Source organism: Elephas maximus, chromosome 6 (assembly GCF_024166365.1).
Source record: "Elephas maximus indicus isolate mEleMax1 chromosome 6, mEleMax1 primary haplotype, whole genome shotgun sequence".
Lineage (NCBI taxonomy): Eukaryota > Metazoa > Chordata > Mammalia > Proboscidea > Elephantidae > Elephas > Elephas maximus.
In genome coordinates, this window is record NC_064824.1 from 140,693,506 (window position 1) to 140,705,340 (window position 11,835).

Consider the following 11,835-nt stretch of genomic DNA (forward strand, 5'->3'; position numbering starts at 1 on the left):
AATTCAGAGGCAGGGCCAAGATGATGAAGTAGTCAGATGCTTTCCATGGTCCCTCTTACAACAAAGACCCCCCAAAACAGGTGAATCAATTATATATGACAATCTAGGAGCCCTAATCATCAAAGACAAAGTTGAGGAGTTGGACTGAGCCAGAGGGGGAGGAAGTGACAGTTCAGAAGGAGCAAAGAAGTGCCAGTGGTGAAGTAGCTGGCACTCTGGGGGCTGGGTAAGCTGGCACACGCAGGCTGAGTTAAGCAGTAGCACTTGGGATGAGTTTCACCATGTCAGCAGAGACTGAGCAGTGGACAGTCTGCACAAGCCTCTGGAGCTTGGGGGGAAGAGGTGCTGGACCTGGGAAAGTTAAGAGCAAGCGTCTAACCTACTGTGCTAGGTCAAAATAACCCCTCCCCCTCCAGGACTTTCGCAGGGGAGAAGTGCCATTTTCCCCTCACCCATCCCCCTTCCTGCTCTGCTCTAACACCAGTCCAGTGGTAGTCAATAAACGCCACACCCCCTAAAGCAGAACGAAGGGCTATCCATGCCCAAACCAGTCTTATGTCTTAAAAAAAAAAAGAAAAGCCAAGTCTCCTAAGCCAGGAACTCAGGGCAGGCACTGCCCCTTTGCCTAGGCACTGGCATAAAGGGTCCACGGACTTGTAACACCCTTCACCCCTGCTTAGACCTGTGTGGGTCGATTCAACAGTGTAGACCCTCATAAGCATAGAACAAGAGGGCATATAACTGAAGTCTATTTTCAACTGCAGAAGCTATGGGGAAGCTGCAGATTCATCGCATTTGGCACCACCCTGCCCATTAAGCAGGGTCCTCACCCACCCATATCAGGGGCTTGAGGGCTGGAGATATCATCCATTTCATCTAGCCACCCACGGCATGGGTTCGAGAATAAGTAGTGCCTTCTAGTCCTTCCAGGAAACCCTGGTGGCATACTGGTTAAGTGCTACAGCTGCTAACCAAAGGGTTGGCAGTTTGAATCTGCCAGGTGCTCCTTGGAAACTCTATGGGGCAGTTCTACTCTGTCCTATAGGGTCGCTATGAGTCGGAATTGACTCGACTGTGCTTTTTTTTTTTTTCCAGTCCTTCCAGTCAACAGCATTGGGTACCAAAAGCCTGGCTGCAAAACCCACCCACAACATACTCTAGGGGAGAGAAACATGCCTTCCACACAGGCTCTCAGGGGCAGCCATCAGCCCTCTGCCTTGCTCAGCCCTCTACTACAGCCAGATACCTGTGCCTGCTCCAAACACCCCTACACAGCCCTGCCAGTCTAGAACTATAGGTGAGAGTCTGCAACACACACTCAGTGACCAACAACTTAGACACCTGAGCTGAACCTGCACAAGAAAAGTGAACATTCTCCTGGGCTAACATACTTAGTAGCTGCTCTAATACAATGTGAGAGCTTCGAAGACACAAATAACTAAAGTAGCTCACACATTCAGCCAACTTGGGCATATCAAAACAAAACACAACAAAAAACTAGGACACGGTAAGCAAATATACAATAAATAAATATAATAACTTATTGATGGCTCAGAGACAGCAGTGAATATCAAATCACATAAAGAAGCAGGTCCAGATGGCTCCAGCAATGGACCAAAACAAAGAACTAGGAAACCTTCTGGAGGAAGAAAAGGTCTTGGAATTACCAGGGTTGGAATTCAAATGTTAATACACAGAACTCTTCCAGAGATCAGGAAGGAAAACAGGCAAAACTCAGACCAAGCGAGGAACACACAGTCAAAGCAATAGAGTAATTCAGAAAAACAATACAAGGACAGAACAACAAATTTAATAGGCTACTAGGAACTATAGAGAAACAGCAGCTAAAAATCTCCAAGATTAACAATAAAATTTCAGAATTAGACAATTCAATAGAACGTCATAGGAGCAGAATTGAGGCAATGGAAGTCAGAATTAGTGAGAGTGAAGATAAATCCCTTGACACCAATTTATTTGAGTAAAAAATCAGATAAAATAATTTTTAAAAATGAAGACACTCTAAGAATTAAGTGGGGCACTATCAAGAGGAAAAACCTACAAGTGATTGGAATACCAGAACAGGGTGGGGGGTGGGGAGAAGGGAATAACAGAAAATACAGAGAGAACTGTTGAAGATTTGCTGGTGGAAAACTTCCCTGATATCATGCAAGATGAGGAGATATCTATCCAAGAAACCCATCAAAAGTCACATGGTGTAGATCCCTAAAGAAAGTCACCAAGACATATTATAATCAAACTTACCAAAATGGAAGATAAAGATAGAATCTTAAGAGCAGTTAGGGATAAATGAAAAGTCCTCTACAAAAAAGTGTCAGTAAGAATAAGCTTTGACTACTCAGCAGAAACCATGCAGGCAAGAAGGCAATGGGATGACATATACAAAGCTTTGAAGCAAAAAAATGCCAACCAAGAATTATATATACAGCAAAACTATCTCTCAAATATGATGGCAAAATTAGGACATTTCCAGAGAAATTGTAAAAACCAAACCCAAATTGCAAGAAATATTAAAGGTAGTCCCCTGACTAGAGAACAAACAATATCAGACAACGACCTGACTAGAACACAGAACAGAACAACCAGATATCAACCCAGATAGTAAAGTCATAAAAATAAGTCAAAGCTAAAACACTGAAAATAGGGAAACAGAGACGTCAATATGTAAGCGATGACAATGTTAAAACAAAAAAAGAGCGACTAAATAGTGTAGTCATAAAACTTCCATATGGAGAAGCTAAGGCAATATCGAGAAGTAAAAGACTGGTTTAAACTTAGAAAAATAAAATTTAAATTTTAAGGTAACCACAAAGGAAGCTAACAAATCAATAGATCAAAATAAAAAAGAAGAAAAACATCAAGACTCAGCAAACACAAAATCAACAATAATGGAAAAGATGAAAAGAAAATACATAAAGAAAAATGATTCAGCACAGAAAATTAAGTGGAACAAAGAAACTGTCAACATCACACACATAAACACACACACACAAATACATCAAAATGACAGCACTGAATTCATTACCTATCAATAATTACACTGATATAAATGCATTAAATGCACCAATAAAGAGAGAGAGTGGCAGAATGGATTAAAAAACATGATCTGTCTAAATGTTGCCTACAAGAGACACATCTTAGACTCAAAGACACAAACTAAAACTCAAAGGATGGAAAAAAATATATCAAGCAAACAACAACCAAAAAGAGCAGGGGTGGCAATATTAATCACAAAATAGACTTTAAAGCAAAATCCACCACAAAGGATAAGGAAGGACACTATATATTGATTAAAGGGTCAATACACCAGGAGGACATAACTATAATAAATATATAAGCACCCAGTGACAGGGCTCCAAAATACATAAAAGAAAACTCTAACAGCACTGAAAAGAGAAACAGACAGCTCCACAATAATAGCAGGAGACTTCAACCACTTTTGGCAAAGGACAGAACATCTAGAAAGAAACTCAATAAAAATCCGGAAGATTTAAACGCCACAATCAATCAACTTGACCTCATAGACATATACAGAACTCTCCACCCAACTGTAGCCAAGTATACATTCTTTTCCAACATGCATGGAACATACTCCAGAACAGACCACATATTAGGCCACAAAGCAAGCCCTAACAGAATCCAAAACATCAAAATGTTTCAAAGCATCCTTTCTGACCATAAAGTCATAAAAGCAGAAATCAGTAACAGAAACAGCAAGAAAAAAAAAAAAAAAAAAATCAAATAAATGGAAACTGAACAACACCTTGCTCAAAAATTATGGGGTTATAAAGAAGGAATAAAGAAATTCATAGAATCAAATAAGACTGAAAACACATCTTACCAGAACCTTTGGGACACAGCAAAAGCAGTGCTCAGAGGTCAATTTATAGCAATAAACGCACACATTCAAAAAGGAGAAAGGGCCAAAATCAAAACATTAACCTTACAACTTGAACAAACAGAAAGAGAGCAGCAAAAGGAGCCTTGGACACAAGAATAAAGGAAATAAAAAAGATTAGAGCAGAAATAATTGAAATAGAGAATAGAAAAACAATTGAAAGAGTCAACAAGACCAAAAGCTGATTCTTTGAAAAGATCAACAAATTGATAAACCACTGGCCAAACCGACGAAAGAAAAACAGGAGCAGAAGCAAATAACCTGAATAAGAAATGAGATGGGCAATATCACAATAGACCCAGCTGATATAAAAACAATCATAACAGATTTCTATGAAAAACTGTATACCAACAAATTTGAAAACCTAGAGGAAATGGACAACTTTCTAGAAACACACTACCTACCTAAACTAATACAAACAGGTAGAACAACTAAATAAACCTATAACAAAAGAAGAGGTTGAAGAGGTAATTAAAAAACTCCCACCAAAAAAAAAAAAAAACCCTGGCCCCGACGGCTTCACTGGTGAATTCTACCAGCATTATCCACAAAGCAAAAAGGTGGAAACAACCTGGGTGCCCATCAACGGACAAATGGATAAACAAATTATGGTACATACACACAATGGAATACTACACAAAGACGAAGAACAATGATGAATCTGTGAAACATTTCACAACATGGATGAATCTGGAGGACATTATGCTGAGTGAATTAGTCACAAGAGAATAAATACTGTATGAGACCACTATCATAAGAACTCAAGAAAAGGTTTAAACAAAGAAGAAAGCATTCTTTGATGGTTACGAGGGTGGGGAGGGAGGAGGAAAGGAATTCACTAACTAGATAAAAAAAAAAAAAACTAGATAGTAGACAAAAATTATCTTAGGTGAAGGGAAGGACAACACACAACGCAGGGGAAGTCAGCACAACTGGACCAAAGCAAAATCTAAGAAGTTTCCTGAACATATCCAAACACTTGGAGGGACAGAATAGCTGGGGCTGGGGCCTGGGGACCACAGTTTTGGGGAACACCTAGGACAATGGCATAACAAAGTTTAAGAAAGTGTTTTGCATCCCACTTTGGTGAGTGGCAACTGGGGTCTTAAAAGCTTGTGAGTGTCCATCTAAGATGCATCAGTTGGTCTCAACTCACTTGGAGCAAAGGAGAATGAAGAACACCAAAGACACAGGAAAATATTAGCTCAAGAGACAAAAGGTCCGCATAAACCAGAGACTCCATCAGCCTGAGGCCAGAAGGACTAGGCGATGCCCAAACCAAAAAACCAAACCAAACCCAGTGCCGTCGAGTCAATTCTGACTTATAGCGACCCTATAGGACAGAGTAGAACTGCCCCATAGGGTTTCCAAGGAGCACCTGGCGGATTTGAACTACCAGCCTCTTGGTTAGCAGCCATAGCACTCAATGACCTCCCTGACAGGGAACACAACAGAGAGTCCTGGGCGGAGCAGGAGAAACGTGTGGAGCAGAACTCAGATTCACGTAAACAGACCAGACTTAATGGTCTGACAGAGACCAGAGGAACCCCCAAAACTACGGCCCCCGGATGCTCTGTTAACCCAGAATTAAAATCATTCCCAAAGCCCACTCTCCAAAGATTAGACTGGACTATAAAACAAAAAATAATACTTGTGAGGAGTGTGCTTCTTAGGTCACTCAGGTACACGAGACCAAAGAGGTGGCTTCTGTTCAGAGGCAGGATGAGAAGTCAGGAAGGGGCAGGAACTGGTTGAATGAACACAAGAAACCTGGGGGTGGAAGGGGGGAGTGTGCTGTCACATTGTCGGGATTGCAACTAATGTTACGTAACAATATCGGTATAAATTTTTGTGTGAGAAATTAACTCGAGCTGTAAGCTTTCATCTAAAGAACACACACACACACAAAAGAAGTCTGAATTCAGGGTGCCAGTTCCAGGGGAAGGCTTTCTCTCTCTGCCAGCTCTGGGGGAAGGTCCTTGTCATCAATCTTCCCCTGGGTCTAGGAGTTTCTCAGTGCAGAGACCCTGGGTCCCAAGGACACACTCCACTCCTGGCTCTTCTATCTTGGTGGTAGGAAGTCCCCTTCTCTGCTTGCTTCTTTCTCCTTTTTTTTTTTATCTCTTGTAAGATAAAAAGTGATGCAGGCTGCACCCCAGGGAAACTTCTCTTACACTGAATCAGGGCTGTGCCCTGATTAAGGGTGTTGCATTCCACCCTAATCCTCTTTAACATAATCTAATCTTGCGTCATCAACCACAGGCAGAGATCAGGATTGGTAACACATAGGACAATTAAATCAGATCACAAAAAGAAGAACAACCACACAATACTTGGAATCATGGCCTAGCCAAGTTGATGCATATTTTTTTGGGCCAAGTCAATCCATGACAGCAACTAACAACAACACCCCCTGGTCTCCTGTCCCCATTTTCCCTTGCTCCATCTGTGTCAGAATCCACACCCCAGGGTTGATCCCGGCCATTCTCTTCAACAACGTGCAATGAAGAGCTGAGTTCTGTGGAAGAAAATAGTGCAACCAGGCTGACTGGTGTCACCACCACTGTTTTCTAACAACCTTCAGGCCATCGTGCCATCTGACCATTTGTGAACTTGATCCTGGTCACCACTCCTCTCAGACCAGTCCCTTCAAGAACTTGCCTTGTCCCTGCTCTTTGTGCCTGCGGGAGGTGGCGTTACCCTCTTCTTAGCAGTGAAAATACTAGGTGGAACCAAAGGAAACTGCCATTTTGTATTAAAAAAATAGCCAAATATCAGCAGTTTCCTGGTATTCAACGTATTCTCTGCAACCATTCAGGAGGGTGTTTTCTATTACTGCTGGGTTTGTCCATCTTCTCCCATGTGGGTTGAGCACTTTGTGGCTCATTTACATCTTCCCTGCTCTGAGATCTAATCTATATTCTATGTTTTGTTCCAGAACTTTTGTAGTTTTGCTGTTTGTTTTTAGTTAATTAATCCATTTGTAATTTTTAATTAATCCATTAGAATTGGTGTGTTATTGTTTTGTTTCTTTTACAAAACCTCGCCCAGCTTTTATTTTGAATATATATACTTTGAATACAGTATATATATATATATATATATGTATATACTCTGTCCGATAGGGTCACTATGAGTCGGAATTGACTCGACAGCACTGGGTTTTATATATATAGTGTATGTGTGTGAACAGTAATGATACTTTTGTGAATGGTCTAAGGAAGGGATTTATTGTTTTTCTGCCAATTTTCCAAGCCCTGTCATTGAACAGTCCACCCTATCCCCACTTAACCTGCAATGACATCTTTACCATACATTAATCTCCCACACATACAGACGTCTGCTTCAGTCTGTCTTTCCTGTCTTGTCAGTTCATCTATCCCTGGACCAGCAACACTGCAATCTGTCATCTTCAAAATAATTCTTGATATCCGTCAGGGTGTATCCCTTCTCTATATAATTCTTACTGTGGCTGTTTTTCTTTTTTAAAAATTTGTTTATTTATAGTAATATTTTATTGTGTTTTTGGTGAAAATTTACACAATAAATTAGCTTCCCATTTGACAATCTCTATACAAATTGTTGAGTTACTGGGTTATCTTTTTGTGCACCCTTTTCTTTCCTAGACTAGGCCATTATGCTTTATGCTAGCTTTTTAAACTAGTCTACTTATCTTCCGGAACTCTCCTCACAAAACAGCTGCCAGATGAATTTCCCTAAAATAGTCTCTTCTTTACCCGAGTTCCCTTTGACTTACAGCACAAATGCCAAACACCTCACATTGCCATCTAAGGCCCTTCACTACCAAGCCCTAACCTTCCTTTCCTATCCCATCTTTTACTAAACTGTTCAATCAACACAGGTTTACCTGCAGAACCCCAAAGCCTTGGACATTCTCGCTTCCATGTTTTTTTTCCAGGTTATTCTCCATGTTGGCACAGGCTCTCTCTCCCAACTTTTGCCAAATGGCAGTTTGTCTAATAGTGCAGGTCTTATCGATGTAATGCAGGTATATGCCACCTAAGTTTTACTCTAATTTCATTTGTATAACCCATTAAAAAAAAAAAAGAACTTAATGCAAAAGATAATTAGTGGTTTCAAGGGACATTTGGAGTGTCTTTCTTCATTGAATAAGCAGAGATTTGCATTTATCTTAGGCCAGGTTCCCCCAGGAGTTTATAGGACAGTGCTATCAGGAAAAACTCCTGTGAGGGAGTGAAGGAAATAGGATGGGTCTGAGGGAGAAGGTGCACTGAGATGCGCTTGCAACAGAGGCCTCGGCTTTGGGGAGATCTGGAGTTGGGTTGGGCCATCCCAGGCGTTTCCCCTTGAGGCAAGGTGGCCAAGTGATTGAACTATTACGCTGCAGCAATGATCAGTCATTGCCTGCAGGCTGTGTCCAAGGAGGGGGCATAACCTAAGGCATTTCCCTTTCAGAGAGCGCAATTGCCAGAGGGAAACAGGCTGTGTGTGAGTCATCAGCCACCAGCGCGTTCAGCAGCTGGGGTATGAGCGCGTGGCCCTCCAGAGCCCTCCAGAGGGATCTTGGCGACACTCCATCTATTTATTTTTGTTCTTGAAAATATACCTAGCAGGGCATACACCAATTCAACAATTTCTACAATGTCCAATTCAGTGATATTGATTACGTTGCTCAAGTTGTGCAACCACTCTCACCCTCCTTTTCCAAAGTTTTCTTCCCTGTTAACACGTTAACATAAAATCACTGCCCCCCCCCACCCCAGGCTCTTACCTAACCTTTCAAGTTACTGTTTTCAATTTGATTCCTTATAGATAGTTCTTTAAAACAGCACAATGCTCAAGGCAGAAATTCTTTACTAATTAAGCTTAACTACTTTTTTTTTATTGATGGCATAATGTTTTTTTTATTGATGGCATAGTAGTTAAGAGCTACAGCTGCTAACGAAGATGTCAGCAGTTTGAATCCACCAGGCACTCCTTGGAAACCCTAGGGGACAGTTCTACTCTGTCCTGTATGGTCGCTACAAGTTGGAGTCAACTTGACTGCAAAGGGTTTATTGTTTGGTTTAAAGAAGACTTCAGGGTATATTTTGGGTTTAAGGCTTAAGCTTTAAAGATTATTTCAAGCAATAGTTTCAAGGGTTCATCCAGGCTCCAGAAAGTCTGGATTCCATGAAAATTTGAAATTCCGTTCCACATTTCCCCCTTTTTGATCAGGATCCTTCTATAGAATCTTAGATCAAAATGTTCAGTAGCCATTACTGTTCTTGACCATTAACTCGTTTTTGTTAATTTTAGCATCAACTTACAAATTTCCAGGGAAAACAGTTCTTTGAGATTTTGATAGGAAGTGCATTTAATCATAAATTAATTTGGGGAGAATTGATATCTTTATAATATCAAGCCTTCTCTTTCATGAACAAGATACTAATTTATTTAAATATTTTTTATTTTTTATGTTCTTCAGTAAGATGTTATACTTTTCTTCATAGAGTTCTTGAATATATTTTGTTAGATTTATTCCTCATAGTGTTACTGCTGTTTTGATTGGTCTGTTTTTACTTTTACAGTGTTTAACTGATTGCTGCTTTTGCATAAGAAACTTTTTATTTATTTGTCTTGAATTTTTATATTTTTCATGAATAAAATAATACTGTATGTGAAAAATGTTTTATTATTTTATTTTACAATTCTCGTAAATCTTTTTGTCTTTCCTGTCTCTTGGATTGGCCATATTCCAGAGCAATGTAGAATAGCTGCAGCAATAGGTGTGTCATTGTCTTGTTTCTTTAAAGAGAACAAAACATCTCCCAACTTTTTATTTTGAATAGAAATCTCAGAAAAGATGAAACCTCAAAAAAGATGAAAGAATGAACACCCATATACCCTTCACATAGATTCATCGTTTTAACATTTGGTCAATTTTTGTTCACCAAGTATTCTTTTTTCTAAACCATTTGAGTATTAATTATGGCCAACAAGGATGTTCTTCTACGTAACCAGGGTTGGAAAATTTAACATTGATAAAAATACTGTTATAGATTACATCATATGTATTCAAATTTCTCCAACTGTCCCTATAAGGCCCTCAACAGCTGTTTTTTTCTTGATCAAGGAAAGGCTCACACATTGCATTTAGTTGTCACTTTTTAATCTCCTTTAATTGAAAACAGTGGTTTTTTTTTTTTTTTTTGGTTCTTTTGTGACATTTTTAAAGACTCCAGGCTAGTTGTTTTGCAGAATGTCCCTTGTCTTAGCTTCCACAGACTATCATAACCAAATACCACAAGTGGGTGGCTTTAAAGAACAGAAACTTATTTTCTCACGGCTCTGGAGGCTAGAAGTCCAAACCAGCATCTTGGCCACATCGGTTCCTTCCGTGGGCCTCTCTCTGACTTTTTGGTGACTGCCAGCAATCGTTGGCGTTTCTGGGCTTGTAGATGCTTTGGTCTTCATTGTCACATAGCCTCTCTTCCTTGTGTCTGTTCTCCGAGGTTTCCGACCCATCCTACTCTGGTATGATCTTATTAACGTAACAAAAGAAAAACCCTAAGTCCCAACAGGATCACATTCACAGTGTTAGGACTTCAACATAAATTTTGAGGGGGTCACAATTCAATCCATTAAATACTCATTTTGGATTCTTAAGGAGAACATTTTATTGTGACCCCATTAGAAAATCTTTTGAAGGTTTTTGGTAGGTACCTATTAGTAGACTAAGAAATTATCTTTCATTCCTACTTTGCTAAGAATCTTTTCCTCTAATTACAAACGAATGTTGAATATTATCAGTGCTTTTTTTTGACTTTTTAAAATTATAGAATTTTTCTTCTTTGATCTGTTTTCATGGTGAATCACATTACCAGGTTCTTCTAATGTTAAGCCATCCTTGCTTCCTGGGATACATTTAGCTTGGTCATGATTTATATATTTTTAGTGCATTTTAAGGTTTTAGTTTGTATATTTTATTTAAGATTTTTTAGTCTGCATTCATAATTTTCCATTTTTTTCTACTTTATCTTTTTTATTACCATAAGCATGCTGTTTCATAAAAGGAGGCAGTTTTCCCTCCTTTTCTTGTCTTTGGAGCCTATTTACTAAAATAGAAGCTTCAGTAATTTCACTTTTAAAGAAAATTGTCCACCACATCTAAGATTTCAAATAAGTTAGTCCAAAAAATGTTCATTGATTTTTGTTTAATTAATCACTATTGCATCAGTAATTATTTCTTCTTTTTCATTCATAATGTATTTTACTTGGAAACCCTGGTGGCGTAGTGGTTAAGTGCTACAGCTGCTAACCAAAGGGTCAGCAGTTCGAATCCGCCAGACGCTCCTTAGAAACTCTATGGGGCAGTTCTACTCTGTCCTGTGAGGTCGCTATGAGTCGGAATCGACTCGACGGCACTGGGTTTTTTTTTTTTTTTTCTTTTTTTAATATTTTACTCGTGCTTTTTTTTTTCTCAGTCAGGGAAGAGAGGTGTCTTTTGTCTTTTTGAAGAATCAACTTTTGATTTCCTTAATGTCTCCTTCTTGTTTCTTTAGAGCTCTGGTAGCACAGTGGCTAAGCTCTCAGCTGCTAACTGAAAGGTTGTTAGTTTGAACCCACCAGCCACTCTGCAGGAGAAAGATATATTATGCTGCAAAATTTTACTTGCACGTAATATTAATGATATTGTTGGATAATTTCCGCATTTAGTGGGATCCCCTTTCTTAGGAATAGGCACAAATATGAGTCACTTCCTGTCGGTTGGCCAGGTAGCTGTCTTCCAAATTTCTTAGCATAGACGAGTGATCACCTCCAGTGCTGCATCTGTTTGTTGAAACACCTCAATTGATATTCTGTCAATTCCTGGAGCCGTGTTTTTTGCCAATGCCTTCAGTGCAGCTTGGACTTCTTCCTTTTGTACCATCAGTTCCTGATCATATGCCACCTCT